Source organism: Ambystoma mexicanum, chromosome 2p (assembly GCF_040938575.1).
Source record: "Ambystoma mexicanum isolate Mex_15411 chromosome 2p, UKY_AmexF1_1, whole genome shotgun sequence".
Taxonomy (NCBI): Eukaryota; Metazoa; Chordata; class Amphibia; order Caudata; family Ambystomatidae; genus Ambystoma; species Ambystoma mexicanum.
Genome location: NC_090923.1, coordinates 949,642,694 through 949,665,497, shown reverse-complemented (window position 1 = coordinate 949,665,497; position 22,804 = coordinate 949,642,694). Strand labels below are relative to the sequence as shown.

The 22,804-nt window shown below is 48.5% G+C and overlaps 1 long non-coding RNA gene across 1 annotated transcript in view; it reads right to left on the bottom strand.

The window, feature by feature from the left end:
- Positions 1-15,255: 15,255 nt before the first annotated feature.
- LOC138566952 (uncharacterized) overlaps positions 15,256-22,804 on the bottom strand; it is a 78,133-nt gene continuing 70,584 nt past the window's right edge. Inside the window, exon 3 of the long non-coding RNA XR_011302070.1 lies at positions 15,256-17,615. This is a non-coding gene — a long non-coding RNA (uncharacterized lncRNA). The remainder of the gene's footprint in view (positions 17,616-22,804) is intronic.

Here is a 22,804-nt window from a genome sequence, read left to right as displayed (position 1 = left end):
CTTTTCTTTTGAACACTATTTCTGTTTGCCAAGAGAAACCGCACACCATGTTTATTCCTAGATGTGACATGTTTATTCCCAGATGTGAGGGCAAGCATAGGTTTTGCCACAGACAGACTTTTGGTTTGGACTTAGTTTTCTTTAGGTAGGAACATTCCCATCATAGTTATAGGACAGGTTAGGCATTAACCCATTCTGGTACTTAATAAAGACTCTACTATTGAAGTTAAAATCTCTTGTCTGTGTCATCTCTTGATACCATGCCTGTCTCATACTACGACAGATCCCTTTTAACACACAATTAGTCTCCCTCAGCCAGGCTCGGACCAAGGTCACTTTTACATAATATATCGTAGACTTTTGAATGTGCACATGGTTTGGCTTGACCCATTGCAGGACCACTTTGATTTCATAATTCCTCTTGTTTTAACCTTTGTCACCTTTTCGTTGGATACCTAACAGAGACTTTCGAATGAGCACCCACGTGGTGCTAGACCACTCTGTCTATGGTATCGTATCTCAGCTTCAAAGTTCCATCACTTATTGTCATGATCTCTGCTTCCAAAAGGTCAGGGTTTTCCCAACTCCCTTGGAAGCAGATCCATAACCCAGGTTCCGAGTGCCAACCAGTCCCAATTGGGACCTTTTGGACCCAGTCCTGGCGCCAGTGGCACCAGGCTCATAAATATGCCCAGTCCCAGCGCTGGAAGCGCCGGGCTCATAATGCTTGGGTGGACTTACCTGCAACAGACCATGCTGCTTACTTGCCTGCCAGTTGAGCCTCTGATCCTCTTCTGTTTGGAACTACTTTTCCTGTTGGGTGGGGCTGGAGCCACTCCCTAGATTTAGAACACTGGAACTCTTCTGGAAGGCAGGAACTCTTTTCTTACCAGGAACTCTTTTCTTACTTAGGCGTGGCTGTGGAAGGAGACACCTAAGTACTACAGGAGGCTATTTAAACCACACCCGGTGGATGAATCTTGCTTTGCGTTATTCTGCACCCTCTGCAGCAGGACGCTCATCGTGTCTTCTGCATCCAGTCCTGGGCCTAAGGAAAAAGGCTTACCATCCTGAATCCAGTCTTCAGCAATACCTATAAAGACAAGAAAGAACAGGTTAGCATTCCGGCATCTGAAAGGCAAAGGCTTACCTACTCTTTGTGCGCTCCGGAGGTCTTCACACTGCATTCCGGCATCTGAAAGGCAAAGGCTTACCTACTCTTCGTGCGCTCCGGAGGTCTTCATACTGCATTCCGGCATCTGAAAGACAAAAGCTTACCAACTCTTCGCACGCTCCGGAGGCCTTCGGCGCTGCATCCGCATCTGAAAGACAAAACAAGGTGCGTTTAAAGACATTGGGGAACTTTAATACTCACGTGCCATTACTCCTTTCCGCATCTAATCCAGTGGGTATTCCGGCACCCTGCAGCCGCTCCGAACTCGTACCTGCAAAGTAAAAAGACAGTTAGAGCGCATCGTGAAGCAGGCAACAAGCGCTTACTCACGTGCTTCCAGGCGCTTCTATTCATCACACGGGCTCCATCTTCAACTCACTTCAGCCCGTCATCCGCCATCGCCGGAACCCTGCAAAACAAGAGACATCATTACTAAAGACTTTAAAAAGACATTTGAATGACTCGAAACTTACCGTTCGTGCAGTAAACGACGGACAGCAGTCCTCTGAAGTCAAGAGGCCTGCGTTACCTATCCAGTGAAGAAACTGGCTACAGCACCCTGCCCCGAGGCAGATGGAGAGCTCGGCATTCACTTACCTAAGGTGAGAGCGTTAACCTTTGGGGGTCTACAGGAGAGGAGAAGAGGAAAGAGATAGGGACACCCCAATAACCCCAGTTCATTAACCCCATATTTTCTATCTGCAGACATCTTACTCTACACGTCAGGCATACAGTGCACAGAGGTCCAGCCCAAAGAGCCAACCGGGTGCTACACATCACCTTTGAAGATACGGTAGTCGCCCAGTCAAGACCGGCGCCTCTGCGAGAATCAGGTGAGCGTTACAGAACGCAAAGCCTACTGCAAAACTCTCGCCCAGGCGCTATGGAAACCTCGGATACTGAACCCCTAGCCCGGTTACTTGGGGAACTAAGGGCAGAAGTGCATGCAACTCGTCAGGAAACGAATGCTCTAAGAAGGGAACTAATTATTTCCAAGGAGAGAACAGACAATCTTGCTAGACAAGTGCTACAGTCACAAGCCGGACAGACCCCGTTACCCGCATCAGGGGCAAATCTTCCTTCAACATCCTCTATGAATCCAGTGCAGATCAACCTACCTGGGAATGTACCTCTGGCTCCGCCCGAGCGATTTTCTGGTGACCCAAAGAGGTTTGCAGTATTGATCAATCAGTGCCGGTTGCACTTCTTATGCCGGCCAGCAGCCTTTCCAACTGATCAAGCTAAAGTAGCTTTTGTACTTTCGTACCTTAGTGGCAATGCGGCAGACTGGTCGATCCCTCTAGTTCATCAAGATGATCCGGTTCTCCATGATTTTCAAGCCTTTCAGCTTAGTATGGAAAAACTGTTCGCAAGACATTCACAGGGGCAGGCCTTGGACAATGAGCTTCTTTCGTTGCGACAGGGTAATCAAGACCTTTTGGCTTATATTGCATCTTTCAATAGACTAATAGTGGAAACTCAGTGGCCTGAGGACAAAAGGATTACGCTGTTTTATAGAGGTCTACGTGGAGAGCTCAAAGACGTTTTAGCCCAAGTAGTGAATCCCCCACAGGACTGTTCGGATTACATAGACTTGGTCGTTCAAATAGATCACAGGCTGCAGAACAGGAAGGCCGATCGTTCCAAGTTTGATGCTCGAGTATTTTCCAAACCGCCAACTCCTTCCAAAGGAGTAGACTCCGGGGAACCCCTGCAAATAGGGGGTCTGAAAGGTCCTCTAACACAACGGGAGCGGGAAAGGAGGAAACAGTTGCAATTATGCCTATATTGCGGAAACTCAGGGCACTTTCTTCGAGACTGTCCGGTGAAACCTGCCAAGAAGGCAGTAGGAGCTGCAGTTACCAAAGTTACAAACTCTGAGCAGGGAAACGACCTCGCCCGACAAGAATAGAGGTCCTCTTGCCGAGCGTAAAAACCAGTTCCGTGACCTCGCATTTCGTGATACCTATGGTCCTCATTAGCCCTGATAATCCGGATCGATTACATGCAATTGAAGCTTACGTCGACAGCGGTGCCATCGGCAATTATGTGGATCATGAAATGGTTTTGAGGATGAATCTAACTCTTTGTCCAAAGGCTGTAAAGGACATCTTATTGTATTTCCAAGAACGATTATACCTACCCAGCACAGATTTACAGAAAAAAGTAATCTCTTGTTATCACGACTCTTTAATGGAAGGTCATCCCGGTATAGCCAAGACCTCAGAAAAGATCAAGCGCTACTTCTGGTGGCCGTCTTGGAAAAAAGATATCAGAGACTTTATAATGTCCTGTGGAGTATGCGCCCAAAACAAGAGTCAAAAGGAAAGACCAGCAGGCCTCTTACGCCCTATTGACATCCCACCTCGCCCTTGGCATACGCTTTCTATGGACTTCATCACCGATCTACCTCCATGCTCCGGATACAATACGATTCTAGTAATCGTGGACTTATTCTCCAAGATGGCGCATTTCATTCCGCTCAAAGGCTTGCCAACAGCAGCAACTCTGGCACGAGAATTTCTCGAAAACATCGTCCGACTGCACGGTTTTCCTTCGGTTCTAATTTCGGATCGAGGTAGTCAATTTATTTCTCATTTTTGGCGAAGTTGCTGTCGGTCAGCTCAAATTGATGTGAGACTATCGACCAGTCACCACCCTCAGACCGACGGACAAACCGAGAGGACCAATCAAACTCTGGAACAGTATTTACGCTGCATGCTGCAACAAACTGAAAAAACTTGGAAAGATATCCTTTGGATAGCCGAGTATGCCTACAATAACTCTGTCCATTCGGGAACTGGGAAAACCCCGTTTTTTCTTTTGTACGGCAGTCACCCTCGAACCTCGGAGTTGGATCCCCTCCAAGATCTTGAAACACCTGCAGTAGACTACCTGCATTCTACAATCACCCAAGCCTTTAAGGAAGCTGCTTCTCACCTTCAAAGGGCTAAAGAACAATACAAGAAGGGAGCAGATGAACATCGGAAGGAAGCCCCTCTCTATCAAGTAGGGGATCAAGTCTGGTTATCCACCAAATACCTATCTCTAAAAGGGCCACGCACATTCAACCCAAGATACCTTGGTCCCTATTCCATCACTACCATAGTAAACCCAGTAGCGGTCAAGTTGGACTTGCACCCGCACATGAAGATACATCCGGTCTTCCACGTCTCTCTATTAAAACCCGTGCAACCTCAAACCCGACTAACCAAATCTCCAAAACCTATCCTAGTGGATGGAGAACTCGAGTTTGAAGTCAAAAGCATTCTGGACTCCAAGATCTCCAAATCTAAACTATTCTACCTAATTGACTGGAAAGGCTACGGCCCCCAAGAGAGATCCTGGGAACCTGCTGAATATGTCCACGCTCCTCGCCTAATCAAAAGATTTCACCGAACATTTCCTGACAAGCCAAAACCCCCGGAGAAGCCCGGTTTGGGAGGGGCCTTGAGGGGGGGTACTGTCATGATCTCTGCTTCCAAAAGGTCAGGGTTTTCCCAACTCCCTTGGAAGCAGATCCATAACCCAGGTTCCGAGTGCCAACCAGTCCCAATTGGGACCTTTTGGACCCAGTCCTGGCGCCAGTGGCACCAGGCTCATAAATATGCCCAGTCCCAGCGCTGGAAGCGCCGGGCTCATAATGCTTGGGTGGACTTACCTGCAGCAGACCATGCTGCTTACTTGCCTGCCAGTTGAGCCTCTGATCCTCTTCTGTTTGGAACTACTTTTCCTGTTGGGTGGGGCTGGAGCCACTCCCTAGATTTAGAACACTGGAACTCTTCTGGAAGGCAGGAACTCTTTTCTTACCAGGAACTCTTTTCTTACTTAGGCGTGGCTGTGGAAGGAGACACCTAAGTACTACAGGAGGCTATTTTAACCACACCCGGTGGATGAATCTTGCTTTGCGTTATTCTGCACCCTCTGCAGCAGGACGCTCATCGTGTCTTCTGCATCCAGTCCTGGGCCTAAGGAAAAAGGCTTACCATCCTGAATCCAGTCTTCAGCAATACTTATAAAGACAAGAAAGAACAGGTTAGCATTCCGGCATCTGAAAGGCAAAGGCTTACCTACTCTTCGTGCGCTCCGGAGGTCTTCACACTGCATTCCGGCATCTGAAAGGCAAAGGCTTACCTACTCTTCGTGCGCTCCGGAGGTCTTCATACTGCATTCCGGCATCTGAAAGACAAAAGCTTACCAACTCTTCGCACGCTCCGGAGGCCTTCGGCGCTGCATCTGCATCTGAAAGACAAAACAAGGTGCGTTTAAAGACATTGGGGAACTTTAATACTCACGTGCCATTACTCCTTTCCGCATCTAATCCAGTGGGTATTCCGGCACCCTGCAGCCGCTCCGAACTCGTACCTGCAAAATAAAAAGACAGTTAGAGCGCATCGTGAAGCAGGCAACAAGCGCTTACTCACGTGCTTCCAGGCGCTTCTATTCATCACACGGGCTCCATCTTCAACTCACTTCAGCCCGTCATCCGCCATCGCCGGAACCCTGCAAAACAAGAGACATCATTACTAAAGACTTTAAAAAGACATTTGAATGACTCGAAACTTACCGTTCGTGCAGTAAACGACGGACAGGAGTCCTCTGAAGTCAAGAGGCCTGCGCTACCTATCCAGTGAAGAAACTGGCTACAGCACCCTGCCCCGAGGCAGATGGAGAGCTCGGCATTCACTTACCTAAGGTGAGAGCGTTAACCTTTGGGGGTCTACAGGAGAGGAGAAGAGGAAAGAGATAGGGACACCCCAATAACCCCAGTTCATTAACCCCATATTTTCTATCTGCAGACATCTTACTCTACACGTCAGGCATACAGTGCACAGAGGTCCAGCCCAAAGAGCCAACCGGGTGCTACACATCACCTTTGAAGATACGGTAGTCGCCCAGTCAAGACCGGCGCCTCTGCGAGAATCAGGTGAGCGTTACACTTATCTGCTGTTTTAATTATATTTGTTTCTCTTGCACATACGTTTCATACACTCTTCTCTTCAATATTCTTCACACAATGTTGCCGCTTTCAGCCTTGGTTTCCACACAGACCGGTTTGGTATCAGTCTCCCCAACTCACTGGCTGTGCTGGCTTCACTGGTGCTGCTTTGTTGTAGGAGCCAATGACAGTACCACAGTGGCAATGGGTTCTCCCTGCCTTGACTGTCTACGCAGGAGAACCCCGGGACCTCCGACACACAAAACAGGATGTGTGTAATGATTAGTAATTGCCTGACCATTGTATTGGGACACATCAGGTATACGGCTCAGGTGTTAGTCTGTTTTCTTTAACAGTGAGCTGTCCATGGGAAAGTGTTTGTGTCGGAAAAGGGGGTGGGGGGCTTAATTCCCAAGTAGCCTACTGGGTAGGATGGGGTAAAGGTGTAACAGGGAAGGGGATACTGCGTCTCGCCATCTGGTGTTCCTCTTCCACTCCCCGAAGACCTCTCATCCAGGTGATCCTCCCCCATTGGTCCACCTCCAGGAACTGGATCCAAAAGCGATGGCCGTGTCCTGGCCACCAGGATGATAGATCCCTAGGGACTAGCGGGTGAGACACCTTCAGGTTTCTCACAGGTTAGCAAGAAAGACTTTGCCTGAAGTACTGGAAGCTCTGAGCCTAGAACAATTTGTCAATTCTTTACCTCCCTCACTCCAAAGATCAGTTTTGCAACTGAATGAACCCACTCTGTCCCTAGCTATTGAAAGAGCCCAAAATGTCTCTGATGCAAATAAACATCTCGATTTGCTGCATCGACCAGAAGAAAAAAAAGAGAACAAGGGACCTCTAAACCAACCTAGGGAGAGAATCGACTTTCCCTATCGATTTCGAGAACCACATAGCGGGGAAAAGGGGAAGATAGAAAGAAGGCCCGAACCTAAACCTAGAGAGGAAATGAAAAGGGAAGACAGTAGGACTAAGAAACCGATGATTCCGACCTGTTTTTCCTGTAAGGAAACCGGACACTTAGTCAGAATCTGCCCACAAAACAAGAAAGAGGAACCCATGGAGATTGAGTATATGGTAGGAGAGGAATGGGACAGTTCTGAATATGATGGAGAATAGAGGTTCAAAGTAATTTTTTGTGTGGAACATCCTCTAAATCCACCTATGAATCCATCATGGTAAACAGAGTCCCAGTTCATGACCTAGTGGATTCCGGTAGTAAGCAGACTGCGGTCAGGGCGGACCTAATACCACACTAGAAGTTAAAAGGGGCTTCCCTAGTGAAAATAGTATGTGTTCATGGGTCTCAGGAAATCTACCCTAAGGCAGTGTGTGAAATTGGACTTCAATCCCAGAGGAATCACAAACAGAACTATCCGCTGAGAGAACAACTTCTGTCCCTTGTGTTGGAGGCCATTTTTATAGGGGAAGGGTATGTGAGAAACCTGAAGGTCCCCTCACCTACTCCCCTTGGATCCTCTTCTCAGGTGGCCAGGGAAAGGCCATCACTTTTGGATCCTGACCCTTTGGGTGGATATGCGAGGGACGATCACCTACGTGGAGGGTCCTTGGGGATTGGGGAGAGGATGCCCACAGGTGAGACGCTGTATTCCCTTTTTCCATTCCATGATGAACCATCAGTCCCTGAAGCTTTTATAGGATACTGTCAAGTCTCCTCCCTTGTAACCTTACAAGGTAACCCTCAGATGAATCATCCATGCAGAGAGACAGGGAAAAGAACAATAATGAGAACACCTCCTTATGTGGGTAAATTGGACCCACATTCCCCTCATTCGATTGATTCAAGAAATTGGCAAAATACATCTTTCCTGTCCCCTACTAAAATAAATTATCACTCTTCCCCACTGACATATACTCCAACTGTATCTCATTCAGGCTCCTTTAGTACTGGGACGAGGAAGAGGTGACTAGAGTAATACACACTCCTAGCCAGTTTCACCACTATAGTACTGAGACGAGGGAGATGCCTGGAAAAGGTCTGGCATGTCCATATAATGAGGGTCAGGCAAACTACCTTCACTTGTAGCCCATTGAGAGGCTACAGTTGCTTAAAAGCAGGTCCACACAGCAAAGCAGGTAGAACCTGCCTGGAGAGAAGGTGGCCGGCGTGTGACGAGGAACAGATAGCAGAGAGGACGCTGTTTGTGCCAAGGAGAGGAAGAAGGGGCTGCGACCTGAGCGAGCCACGAAAGGACCGAAGCTCCAACATTGGCCAGTGTTACATGTTCCCAGCTGGAGTAGGGTAACACAGAGAACTCTTGAATGCTTCGGGATGATGCACAAAGTTTCTCCAAAAGTGAGCGCTGGTCGCTGTGCCTCCCGACACCTACCCGGGAGGAGAGAGAGGAACGAAGACTAGCCCGAGCACACCTGACAAAGAAGAGCAGCTCCGGTGAGTACAAGAGAGAGAACACTCATACCGGGGGGCTCTGGCGCAAATGTAACGCATGCAAGGTTTACGCTTAAGTGAGATGCGCATGACAAAAGGGTGTGGAACCCGAATGAAGCCAAAAGAATCATGAATAAAGTGCAAAGTGATTTTGAAGGAATAATGAAGCATGAAAAAGGTGCCAAGTATTGGGGAAAGTACAGCGGCCAATATTGAATACCGAATTAAAGAAAAGATATAGAAATCATGTGAAATTTGTAGCACAAGTGGAAAACGAATAATGTGCTATGTTGAAAGAAGTGAAGTTTGCTGCAAGTATTAAGAAACAAAGTGAAAGTTGGTATGAACATTTCTTCTGAACTGAGTGAAAAGCAATTGTGATGAGAAACAAGTTGTTGAACTCAGAAGGACAAGTTGAACGCAAGTTGTGGCAAAGCCAAAATACTGCCAATACACAAATGGTGAAATGCAAGTTGTGGCAAAGCCAAAAGACTGTCAACATATAAGTAATGATCAAGCCCTCTGTTATCAGAAAGGAACCACAGCAAATGTCAAGTGTTGACACTGGTGCTAGGTGGAAAACCAGTATTATTCAATAAGGATTAAGAGCATCACAAAGTGTCAAGGGTTATCGGTTGCGTGACCTGTAATGGGTGGAACATGCGGTCCGACAACTGTGCCTAAACAGATTAGCCCAAACAGAGAAAGAGCCAAGACGAGCACATAGTCAAAGGCTGTGTGTTATAAGTGCTAAAGTGAAGAAGAGCCTGTGTGAAACAAATTAAAAGTAGTACCAGTGGGAATGGTGCAATACTGGTGAATCTCACGAGACTTGAGCCATTTGGAACTGTGTTTATCTTGGGGATGGGAACCCTGGGATATCCTGGAACTGTGTTGATCTTGGGGAAAGAAACCCCGAGATACCCTGGAACTGTGGTGAACTTGGGGAAAAGACCCCTGATATTTTGGATTGTGTTACACTTGGGGATGGGAACCCCAAGCCTTTCTTTGTGGGACTATTTGAACTTGGGGAAGGGGAAGCTGAACCAAGCCCAAGCTGGAAGAAGCTCAGAACTTTCATTTTGAACACTGTTTCTTTTGATGCTGCCATCCCTACACATTGTATATCTTTAGTTGTGAGGGCAAGCATAGGTTGTTGACACAGACATGGCTTTCTTTATGTAGGGAAATGCCACCTTAGCATAGGGCAAGTTAGACCTTAATCCATCCTGAGACTTGAAATAAAAGTCCTTTTGTTAAGAAGGTGAATCTGTTGTCTGTGTCTTGCTTCATGATGCCTTCACAGCTACCACTGGAGTTTAGCCCATGCAGCAGTTATTTAATCAAGGGCTGATTCCAGCCCCATCTGAGACATAGGGACCCGAGCCAGTGAGCTCCTCAGATTCTGCGGCAGGTGATTACATTCATCAAATGTACTTCCCATAAATCATGCAGCCTCTAGCTTTACTGGAACTACACTGCCTTTGAATAAAGCTGCCTAACCTCTGGGTTTTCCCAGAACCTATGGGTTTTCATGCTCTTCTCTGGGCCTCCAGGCAAGAGCATGAAACCTCTGAAATTGTCTGGGCTGCAATAAAATGTGTTACAGCAGCTGCCTTCCCTCTGCAGTGATCAGGGGATGCCTGTGAGAGACAGGGCATACAACACCTGCTCAGGCAGCAAAGTCCAAGGGCCTCCGACTGGGGCATTTAAAGAATTGACACCTCTTTGATAATGGTCCGTGATATGAACTGTGGGGGGCATTCGCTTTTTTGCAGCATGAATGCCAAATAAATGTCCACATAAATATCCAAGCCCAGGCCTAATTTTATGACGAAAACATTTAAACTGTCTCTCATTTCCATTATGCTTTCTTTTTTTGACACACAAAGCAGAGAGTTAGCATTTAGACAGGATTTAACATTTTCTTCACACTAAATATAAATAATGCTGCCTGGGTTCGGTACGAAGAAAAGTGGGGCGGCGGCTGGTGACTTAGATGGCCTAATGAAACCGTTGGCCAGGTATTGGTCCAAGTAGGTCCGTAGATGAGTGTTTTCTTCCTCTGTTAATGCATAAATACGGCTGCACGGTACTTGTGCCCCTGGTAGCAGATCTATCTGGCAGTCATAAACTCGATGTGGTGGTAGCTTATTAGCTTGCTCCTTCGCAAACACATCCTGGAACTCCTGGTATTCCGCTGGTAAGGTGCCCACCAAGCCTAAACCTGCTATCCTTTCCTGTGAAGCTAACAATGGGCTTCCTTGGATCCCTTTGTTGTCGTAGCAAGAGGTGCATTCCGTGGAAAAGAGTAAGGTTCGGGTTTGCCAATCTATCTTTGGGTTGTGCGTCTATAGCCACGGCATCCCAAGAATCAGCTGGAATTGGGGTGCAGCGATAAGGTCGAATCTAATACTTTCCCTCTGGCCATCTTGGCAGATTAAGGTGAGAGTGGAAGTACACTGTGTTACTGGTCCCGAAAGGAGTTGCGTGCCATTCACAGCTGTCACACTTTCTACAGTGTCCTTACGGTGAAATGCCAATTTCAAGGTTTTTGCAGTGTTTATGTCCAAGTAGTTTCCAATAGCCCCGCTGTCAATGAAAGCCTTGAGGGCATGCATTCGGGTGGGCTGAGAAGGATCTACCAGAACCACAGGAATACTGAAATGTGAGATCTGAGTGCTCCGTTCCTGGGTCGACTGACCGATCTCTACATCTGCCGGGCATTGGAGTTTTCCGCCTCGGTGTCTTCCCTTGTGTTATCTAGTACCCCCATTGTCTTCCGTAGAGGCTTAACCATGCAGTTCCAGAGGAAGTGACCCGATTGGCCGCAATATAAGCAAAGTTTTTCCTGACGCCTCCGTTCTCTCTCTGCTTTGGTGAGTGGTCCCCTGAGGACACCCAATTGCATGGGCTCTGAGTGTGTTTCGGAGACCTGGCGATTGGACGCTTCTTTTGGTCAGACATACACTGCTCTATGTTCTGATCTGGTTCGATCGGCCTTGCGATCCTGTAACCGGTGGTCAAGTTGCATAGTTAAATCAATGTATTCACTACAATCTTCGGGAGGATTAACTACTTGTGCCAGGACATCTTTTAATACTCCTCTCAGTCCTCGATAAAATAACATTATTCTTTTCTCTTCTGGCCAACCTGATTCGGCTATTAGACGATTGAATGTGGCGATATATGAAATAAGATCCTGACCACCCTGTCGCAAAAGCGAGTAGCTCATCATCCAAGGCCTGACCTCGAGTCCGATGGGCAAATAGTTTTTCCAGTTCATGCTGAAAACCTGGGTAATTCCTCAGTAAAGGGTCGTCCCTAAGCACTAACGGGACAGACCGGTCCGCCGCGTGCCCTCCTAAATAGGAGAGGACGAAAGCTACTTTAGCTTGGTCATTCTGAAAGGAGTCTGGTTTGCATATGAAGTGTAGGCGGCATTGATTCATGAATGCTCCAAATTTCTTGGGATCCCCAGAGAAGCGTTCCGGGGGTGCTAAAGGGATGTTGCCTGAAGTAATACCTGGACGGGTGTGACTACAGGTGCCACGGTAGGCTGCCCCTGAGGGGCTCCACCTGGTAGAGGTGCTAGACCAGCTTGGGTCTGTAAGAGCTGTCTTGCCAAGTCATCCGTTTTATCCCTGTTGACTACCAGTTCGCGCCTTAAGGCATTCATCTCAGAACAGGCTGCATGCACCTCGGCCCGTAGTTCGCCTAACAATAGGGAAAGCTGGTCTACCTCAGAGGTTTCCATCGCTCAGGCAGAGGTATTGGGGACGGTTTCGTGTTCTGTCACACTCACCTGTGTCTCTGCAGGAGCGATGGATGAGCCTCCTTTCACCCCGAGTTCTCACTTCCTCTGTTTCGCCTGGAGGAACACCTGTCAAATACAAGATGTACACTCAGACCAGAATTCACTTGATTCCCCTGGGCCCATCCCTTCTCTCTCTTTGTGCTGTGATGTCCCTTAAGGGGCTTACCTTGATTTTTAGTAGTGTGTGCACTCCATCCTGCACTCGCAGGGGCGCGATTCACTCGTAGGGATGGTGCCAATATCTGTTGGCCGAGTTCTGATGCCACACGCTGTTATGTGCCTTCACAGCGAGGCAGAGTGTCCAATATGCCAGTTTCTTCACTAGCTAAATAGTCCTTTCCACAAAGTAAACGTTGCGCGGTGGATGTTGAGTGTCCAGAATTGTCTGTGTAGTCCTTATTTGCCAAGGTATGTTTTAGGTGAGTAGCGCTGCGTCATAGGTTCGAGCGCACCAGGTAATGTCTCTCCTTTTCCTTGCAGGAATGGTTTATGGAGTGCTAGCGCCTGAAGACTGGGTTCAGCGCTTCTGGAGACTTGGTGGTCTGGTAAGTAGAAACTGTGGTAAGAACGCACCGCATTATTGGAGAGTGCGCGGTGAATAATGCCTCCGCATTATTGGAGCGAGCGCAATGAATAATGTCTCTTCTTTCTTTTGCAGGGCTTTGAGCGCTCGGACTACTGACCTGTATTCCAGCGAAGTGAGAAGATTCAGTGAGTATGTGTTGCGTTATGGAAGTACGCGCGCTAACAAGTTCTACTTTGTGCTTACAGGTGCCGGTGTAGGATTTCCCTCTTGACCGGAGAAGGCTGCGGCGTGGAGAAAGCATGAGGGTACATCCAGAGCAGGTAAGCAGAAGCAAGATGATGCGGAGCAGGTAAACAGAAGCAGGATGATCCGGAGCAGGTAAGCAGAGCAGGTTGATCCGGAGCATGGCGAGTGTGTTGCTGATGCAGCTCACAGTAAGCAACACGAAGCACTGGAAGAATCTTGGGTGTGGTTTATATAGCCAGCCACACCCAAACACTACAGAGCTCATGATTTATCATGCACTTCCTGTTTGGCAACAGGAAGTGGTAACCAGGAAGTTATTATAAACACCAGGAAGGAATGAAAAGAAAGTATCCGCTATGGGCTTTTTGTGTGCCTATGCCAGGCCTGCCAAGCCTCCACCCATCTTACCCCAACTACCTACCTGGTACCCATGATACAAATACTGAGACGAGGAAGAGACAACTAGGAGCAGTAAAGATTACCCATAGAAACAACATGGGAAAAGTAAGGGAAACCCACTATAGAAAGAACCTCAACTGTCCCACTGTCATGCCTCAGTTATGGCGTTTATGGAAGAGATGGAAATATACCTGTTGAGTCTCTTCGGAACAGGCATGCTAGCTTCTGGAAGAACCGAGTTTAACGGTCTAATCCTCCTCCAACATGGCCTCCGCAAAATAGAGGACAGAACTATAACTAAGTCATGTGACCAACGCTCTACGCGTTGTATCCGTTTCTGTTGCCCGTTGCAGTGACTATAGCTCCCAGACTGTTATCTCTGTTTTTTTCGTTCCTTAGCCTCCTGTTGCCTCCCTCTTGCATCCTGCTTTCGACCTTCCCTCGTAGTCTTTTCCGCTCTTTCCCGCTTGTTCAACTTGCTTCTGGCGCTCTGCGCTACCTTTCCTAACCATCTCTGGGGTGGTTGTCTGTCTATCTTTTCACTGGCTTACCGCTACCTACTTCTCCTTTGTTTTCTGACGGCTCCGCTTGGATCCGTTTGTTTCTGCCTGTCCATTCCTATCCATTTCTTCTGCTCTTGCATTCACCCTTTTTATACTTACCTTTTGCTTGTTAGGGTTTTCTTATTTCCTTTGGCTACTCATCCTTTCAGATCTTCTGTGATTCCCGCTCAGGCAGCTCAGGCAACCCTCCGTCATTCGAATCCACTTCCACATTCTGCTGCGACTGGACATAATCTACAGACACTGGAGTGTAAGCCGTGGCTTTTTGAGGACTATCCTACAGGATCACGTTCAAGGTTTTTTGGTGCCTCCGGCTTTTTCCCTGACTTGGGGTCAGCTCCCTGGGGTTCCCTTTGGTGTGGGTTCTCATCCCTGCCAAGGTGGCCTCTGGGGGAGCTAGACCCTACCTTCATGAAAAAAGATCAAGAAGTCTAAAAACGGGAAGAAAGAGGAGAAACGAAGAAGCAAGCAAAGGGTTTCTTCTGAGATCCAACAGGACTCTTCAAACACAGAAGGTGAGGAGGGGTCTCGGGAGGGTACGCCGGATCCTCTGATTTAAGACACCCACTGATTTCACTCACACCTGACTCCACTTGACCGTTTTCACAACTATTAAAGGTGAGGTATTTTTGAAGAGAGTGAGCGAACTGGAGAGGCTGTCTGGACCAGAGGGGCCAAGGAGCAGAGACTGACACGAGCTGAGGGCTGGAGGAGAACAGCATGCTGATACGCTGACCCGGTGTCTATGAGGGTTCGCAGCGTGGCAAGGGAGCCGTGTCTCCAAGGAGCCGGAGTGAAGCTGCCTGCATCCTGCTGGCTGCGTGCAGGAAAGTGCTTGTTCCCATGGGACCTGTGCCGGACCGTGTGACTGCAGCGGAGCGGGAGAAAAGCACAGAATATAAAGCAGCACAGAGCGAAAAGCAAGCAACAGAAGGCAAAAGGTTTTGCAGCTAAAAGCGATTGGAAAAGAGTGCGAAAGACATGAAAGTGAAAAGTGGAAAATCTACAAAGAAGCACAGAGAGAACAGAAAGAAAGGGAAAGGTACAAATGAGCACCGGGAGGACAGAAAAGTGTGGAAAAAAGGGTACAAGTAACACACAACAAAAAGGAGTGTTCAAGTGAGCACTGTAAGGAAGTCATGGTGGCAGCAGTAAAGACTGACACAAGTGAGCACAGTTCAAGGGTGTTTATTGAACAATATTTGCAGGGTGGAAAAATGCCTAAACTAAACCTAAATCTAAGATGGGAGCAAGTGTTGAACATCAAATGAAAATATGGCAGTCCTAGTGGCATTGCGCCAAATAAAAGGGCCTATACTAAAAGAAACTATTGCCAAACCTTACAACTAATACAAAAGGGATGTGGGATAGTTTTCAAGAAAAGAAAGAAGTGTTCACAAATAATATGTCAGGATGCGGCAGCTTGGGTCTCTCTTCCCCACGTTTTGAGCGCGGGGTAAGGTGGGATCTTGGAGGACAGTACACATTAAGCAAGAGTCGACATTTCTGTTCCAGTTTATCAGGAGCCTCGATGGCCAAGCCTCGTTTCCCTTGAAAGTCTCTTGCCTTTGAGGGCCTGATGTGTTCAAATAACCAAACAACAGTTTTTCAACAAAATGAAAGTTTGTTTCTTGGTTTCACTTAGGGTGAGGATTCTTCACCACTGAGTCCCCCTCTTCCGGGCGCAGACCCTTCTTAACTTCTAGCCTCCCTCCACCAGGTTCACTATGGCTTTTCCTTCCTTCAAAAATCGTAATGTCCCTTTTTAAACAGTTCCCGTGGACATCCCTAGGCCGGGTTCACTATTGTCAACACACTGTTTCTTGGGACTTTAGACTTGTCCCCTTCTCGTCAGCATCCCTCTTCCGGGTTCACTCTTGCCAACTTCATATTCACATTTACTTTCAATGTTTGCGGGATTCACTTCCCTTGCTTTCTTTATAGTTCTTAGGTCAAAAACTTTTGACTGCACAGGGATTTTGCTCGACCTTCTGTATGACCACTTTGACCTATTGTCAAGACAGGGGTTGCCGTGTAGACTATAATACCTTTGTCCCCAAGCACCAGTCAGAGAGACAGAGGTCACTCGCTGACCGGTTATTAGGGCCACAAGTGAGCTGGAATGGCCGCACTGGATACCCCGGCAGCTGAAAGGGAACAGAGCAAGGTTAAGGACAATGCAATCAGGGGCACAATGCAGTTACACAATGGACAAGTAAACCAACTACCTATGGGAAATGGTGGAAATGTTCAAGGCAAGGGGGCAGAGTAATCCTAATAGCCGGTTGGGCTCCCCTCTTGCGGGTGCGGCGTAGGATGTCAGAACAGTTCCAGCAAAGAACACTGGTTAGACAGTCTGTAGGTGTCCACAAGAAGCAAAGTTCAATTTCCCAGGTGATTCCAGGAGTAACAAGAGTCCAGTTCAAATAGTAACACGTGGAAAATCCAAAAGCAGTCCAAAAGGCAGTTCAAAGGTCGAAGCACAGCAGGGGAACAGCAGGCAAGAAAAAACAACAAAAGGAGGAAAGAACCAAGCAGCAGAATCCAAAGGGTTAGCCAGGCGCAGTCCAGAGAAGCAAAACAAGGGTCAGTTCCAAATGAGAGCAAAAGCACACACCAAATGGCAAATGCTGGTCAGGACACATCTGAGAAGCAGCGGGTGGCGCAAATCGTGCTTGCTTATAGCCATTGCCGTGGTGATAGGTCATGTGCACAGTTGCGGACCACGTGACCAGTGGGACTCCATCGTCGAGCTTCAGATAATTGCATTGGAAACTGCCATCTGGGTCGCGGCTTCCTCCACAGCCGAACAACCCGCCGCAGCCTCCCTGCGCCGCCCCTATGCTGGGGAACAGAAGCAGGCAGGGAAGGGCGGCAGCTATGACTTCGTGAAAACAGGGACGGAGAAGCATGATGGCCCCGGAGTCAGCAGAGCGGTGGATGCCTGGAAGAGAGCCGGCTCCGGGGCTGAAGAGGAGGTATGTGCGTGATACCTATGTTGACGGCTCTCCTATAGCCTTCTGGTATCTGTAGTTTCACTCAGATGGGGATAGACCAGAGTTTCTCAGAGCAGCACCCACGTGGTGCCGGTCCCCTTCTGCAGCTGATCTCCCCTTTACAATATAACAGGTGTCACTTTGCAACTTTGTGACTTTCATTCACCACAGCCTGGTTCTTATCGGCTCTCCCCTCGACTCACCAGCTGTGATAAACCGCTTGGCGTTCTTCTTTACTGGAGTCAAGGCCGGTACCACGGAAGCAGGAGTTTCCCTCGCTCTGGCTTATCGCGTTGATATGCTCTGTGTACCGTTGACATCTGTTGCAGCACACTTGGGCTATTGTCTGCGGTCTTAAGTTTCTTTCAGCAGAGGGTTCGCAGGGTTTTGTCAAAAAGGGAAAAGTTGTTTCTCTCCTCGTCAGCCTCTTGATATTTGCTGCCTTTCTCCTCCTCTTGAACTGTCGGTTCTGGATAGCTGTCTCGTCGTGTGGTCTGCCTTGATTGTACTGTGCTCTCTTTCTCCACCTTTTATCCCTGTGGGGAAAGGGAAAGGGTCATCAGGTGTGCGTAAGTCTCGTCAAATGCCTAACCATTGCATTGGGTCATGTCAGGTAAACGGCTCTGGTGTTAGTCCGTTGTGCGAAAGTGTTCGTGTTAGGAAAGGGGGGCAGTGTTTTCGAAAATGTCCTAAGTGGTAGGATGGGGAAGAGGTATTGAAGGAAGGGGCATACCACGTCTCACCCGTCAGTGTCCCACTCGTCGAGGACCCCCCATACAGGTGATTCTCCCTCACTGGTCCACCCCCAGGAACTGGATCCAATAGCGAGTGGGTACAAGAAAGTAAGGAAGGTGCAAGTGTGCACAAGAAAGCAAAAGACACAAAGGAGAACAAGAAGGTGTGCAGGAAGCCCCTGGAGATGAAAGGCTTAAGAAGGAAGAGCAAGGAATAAAGAGTGAGGTATTTCAATCTTAGGGCATCTGGCTAGGTCCCGATTTACCCAGGTGGGTATGCGTAGTATAAACAAAATAATCGGGATGGGGAGATCCAAAACAACGACACAGAAGTGCTAAGTGTGTGGGTTTATTATGTCTTCACACGGGACGTGGTAGATAACTTCACAATTTAATGTACATTACTTCCGATAAGCACGAAAGTTTAGTTGGAAAAGACGGACAGGGTTGGTTTATGCAGTAGTGACACAGATGGGTGTAGGCCTCTGAAGTATAGAGGTCGGCACTACACTGGGATACATGTTGCCTCATAAATCGAGGGGGTATAGGAACCCGCAGTTACACAAAACAAAAAGTGCACACAACAATCTTTGAATTTTAACGGGTGCAAGTAATGATACAGTTGTGATGGGAAGTTCGACACAAGGAGTGACACAAGGTGTGTTTCGGCCAAAGAAAGTGGCTTGGTAGTAGCCGTCTTTGTGCTGGCCTTCGTCAGGAAAAGGGGGCACCAGTGGTGGTGCTGTCCGTGCTGTCTGCCGTGCAGGGAATCAGGTGGGTGCTGTCAGGGAAACCGCGAAAAGTGCGGAACGTCCGGTGCTGGGATTAGCACTTGGTGAAAGGCTTTAGTTTCCTAGGGGCTGGCGTGGTTCAAAGACTCACGAGGCCGGAGTTGGGCGTAATTGGACCCAAGTTGTTGTCTGGTAGGTGCGCTGCCGTGCTGGACGTAGACTGCTGGGAGCCGGATGAGTCGACTAAAGCCTTTCACCAAGTGCTAATCCCAGCACCGGACGTTCCGCACTTTTCGCGGTTTCCCTGACAGCACCCACCTGATTCCCTGCACGGCAGACAGCACGGACAGCACCACCACTGGTGCCCCCTTTTCCTGACGAAGGCCAGCACAAAGACGGCTACTACCAAGCCACTTTCTTTGGCCGAAACACACCTTGTGTCACTCCTTGTGTCGAACTTCCCATCACAACTGTATCATTACTTGCACCCGTTAAAATTCAAAGATTGTTGTGTGCACTTTTTGTTTTGTGTAACTGCGGGTTCCTATACCCCCTCGATTTATGAGGCAACATGTATCCCAGTGTAGTGCCGACCTCTATACTTCAGAGGCCTACACCCATCTGTGTCACTACTGCATAAACCAACCCTGTCCGTCTTTTCCAACTAAACTTTCGTGCTTATCGGAAGTAATGTACATTAAATTGTGAAGTTATCTACCACGTCCCGTGTGAAGACATAATAAACCCACACACTTAGCACTTCTGTGTCGTTGTTTTGGATCTCCCCATCCCGATTATTTTGTTTATACTATAAAGAGTGAGGTTACAGATCGGAGTGGTCACGCATAAGAGGAGTAAAGAACCAGGCAGTTTTAAAAGTCTCTGATTGTGTCCCACAAGTGAAGTGTGTATGAAAGAACTGTGTTTAAAAGGAAAGGTACATCCCAACAAGTTGAACTTGTATTTGAACCTGAAAACGGGCCAAAGCTTGGGGAAGGGAACCCTGAGAGGCCTAACAAAGAAAGCAAAGTGCATCCTGACAAAACTGAATTTGTGTTGGAAACTGAAAGGGGCCTGAGCTTGGGGAAGGGAACACAGAGAGGCCTAACCAAGTTGTAGATTTTGGTTTTTTTGTTTTACATTTTTTATTGGTTTTTACAACAAATAAACATAACCATCACACCCAACAGTTTCAGTTACAAGCTTCTTGGCATACTTTTGCATATTATTTATTACTGTCTTCCCCCCTGCCCCCATTTTAACCCCATTTTAACTCGAGCATTAACTTCGGTTCTTCGGGCTTCCCTTCTTTTGGGGTTAATCCCCTTCGTCGTTCTCGGACGTATCATATTCATTGGATTTGGCGTGGGAGGATCCTGCCAGTGTGGCTATCATTTGTCTCCATGCTATCAGAGGTCCCACTTCAGTATCCTCCCGTCTGCTGGCTGCCTCATACCATACTACTGTCTCAGCATCTGCCCATTTCAGGAGATCGTCCACCATCCCTCTAATCTGGGTCTATGGGCTGCTTTCCAGCTCATGGCTATTCTCCTTTTAGCCAGAGTGTAGGCCAGGTCCTTGAGTTTGCACCCGTTTCAGGTTGCGTGGTCTGGTAAATCCCCCCAACATGCATGCCCACACCGATTCCACATCTAGTTTAATTCCCTTTTCAGATAGTCGTAGCTTAACTTCCGCCCAGAATTTCCCCACCTCCGGGCACGCCCAGAACATATGAATCATCCCGGCGTCCACCTCCCCGCACTTGGGGCATTTTTGTGTTTCTGTACTTCCAAATCTGGCGATCTTTCGGGGGGTCATGTATGCCCTATGGGTGACGTATAACTGAATCTGCTGCAGCCTCGCATTCCTGGACACCTTTTTATGATATCTCTGGGCTCTTTCCCACTGCCCGTCTTGCATAGGTTCTCCCACTTCCTCCTCCCAGTCCCTTCTCAATTGGAGCAACTCCCTACCCACTCTAGACATCGCCAATTCGTAAATCCGGGATATTTCGTGCCCTCCCTCCGAGATATCGTACATCGTTTCTGTGGCAGTATCCGGTTGTTCTGCTAGTGCGATTTCGGGCCACGTTTCCTTCACCCGTTTGAAAATTCTAGTATATGTGATGTATTGCCCCGTATGTAACCCAGTTTCGTCCACTATTGTTTGGAAGTCCAATGCCTTCCCCTCTTGCCATACATCTCCCAGAGTCTGCGTTACCCAACACTGTCCTGTGAATGATGCCAAGGTTTAACTTGCTGCTTTCTTCCTTCCTTCAGGTGCGGCGTAAGAAGATTTGGCGTGCTGATGAAAAATACCTCCGGCGGTAAAATCAGGTAAGAATATGGTGGCAAAAGAGATTGTCTTTGTCTGTTCCCTCTGCTCACCTTGTTGTTTCTTGTCCCCCTTAGGTGCCGGAATTCGGCGATGTAATGATGGAGACAGCGCCGGATTGTAGAGGTGCTGCGAGGAACAGTGAGTATGGCGCGGCGCTGCTGCTGGCGATGCAACGCGTTTAAAATAAAGTCTTTCCTCAGATTCGAAGATGCGATGGATCCGGGATCAGGTAAGAAATCAGGTAATGTTCTTGTTCTAACCTTTTGCTTCTTTCACTTCTTTCTAGGCTCTCCAGGTTCGAGGCGGGTGTGGCAGAAGGCTGGATGCTGGCTGCAGGCACGGTGAGCATTACGCTGCAGGATGCAGAATAACGCGAAGCATGTGCTGCTCTTCGGGTGTGATTTAAATAGCCTCCAAAGTAGTCCCAGGTAAGTATTCCTCCACGACCACACCGAGTAAAAAATAATCCCTAGAGTAAAGTAGTCCCTTCCAGGCCTCACATTGGCTTGGATCCTTTGCAGCATGGTCTGCATCAGGTAAGTGAAAACATATGAGACTGGCGCCTATGGCGCCAGGACTGATGCCCCCTATGAACCATGGCGCCATAGGCGCCAGGACTGTACCCAGATAGCCCCTAGCAGGGGTTGCTGGGCTTTCCCTGGGCACATGATGCCTGCATCATGACATCTACAATCGTGTGATATATATTAATCCCCAAGTATCTGAATGTTCTGGTCTGCCAGGCAATGTGCAAGATAGGTAAGTTCTCCTGTGGGACTCCTCTGTACCTTCCCAAGGGGAACATGCATGATTTTTTGGGGTTCACTGCTATACCCGAAAGGGTCGCGTAGCGTTCCATCACCTCCAAGATGTATTGCAAGTTTTCCTCAGGGTACCGCAGGTATAGCAGCATATCATCCGCATACAATGATATCAAATGCGGTCCCCCCTTAGTGTGAACCCCTATTTCTTTGTACTGCTGTCTCAGACAAATCGCTAGCGGTTCTAGGGCAAGGATGTACAGCATCGGGGACCATGGACAGCCCTGTCTCGTGCCTCTGCTAAGTTGCCATTTCTCTGAAATTATCGCTCCTGTTTCGACCCTTGCTGTTGGGGAGCTATACACCATTTTCACCCACCGCAGGTAACCCTGGTCCCATTCCGTATTCTTTTAGGGCCGCCATCATCCAGGGCCACATTACAGAGTCAAAGGCTTTCACTGCATCTAGCGAGACTACTGCTATTTCGCTTGGATCACCCTCTGCCTGTTCTATGATGTGGTGGAGCCGGGGGCGTGGCCTGAGCTCATGGAGTGAGGGTGCGCTGAGCTGACGCTCCCGTCAAGATCCTGTTAATATCCTTGCAAGCAATGCTTTTACTTTAAAGTGCCAACTGAGGACCATATCGGAGAAGAGAGGAAACGATTCCGAACAACCACCTTGCAATTCCAATGAAAATCGGTAAAGTGCAAAGCGAAAACGGACGCTCGGAACAGTAGCCCCCCCGATTCCAAGATGGCGGCTAAGGTGGGCACCAGACCAGGCGAGAGAAAGGCCTGAAACAAAAGAAGCGGATACCCTGGATGAAAGGAGGCCAGAGGCGAGTTCACAAGGATCGACGCGACACCAGGTTTAACAGGCAACAATCCGCTGCAGTGCGGAAAAGACCAGGAGAGACTGGGACCATAGGAGCCAGGAGACAGGGAGAGCGACCCCGGACCCAGCGGCAGGGAACACCGACCCAGCGAGGAGATCGCAAGGAAGGCGGAGAGGGTGAACAATAAGGTGCAGGGCCGCCTCAGCACAGCCTGCGGCTGAGAGAGAGACCTGTAGCAGGTAACAAAACCTGCAGCACCCGTGGAGGCACATTGAGCGCTGGCAGGCCACGCGACGTGGGAGGTGCGAGTCCGTACACGATCAGCTC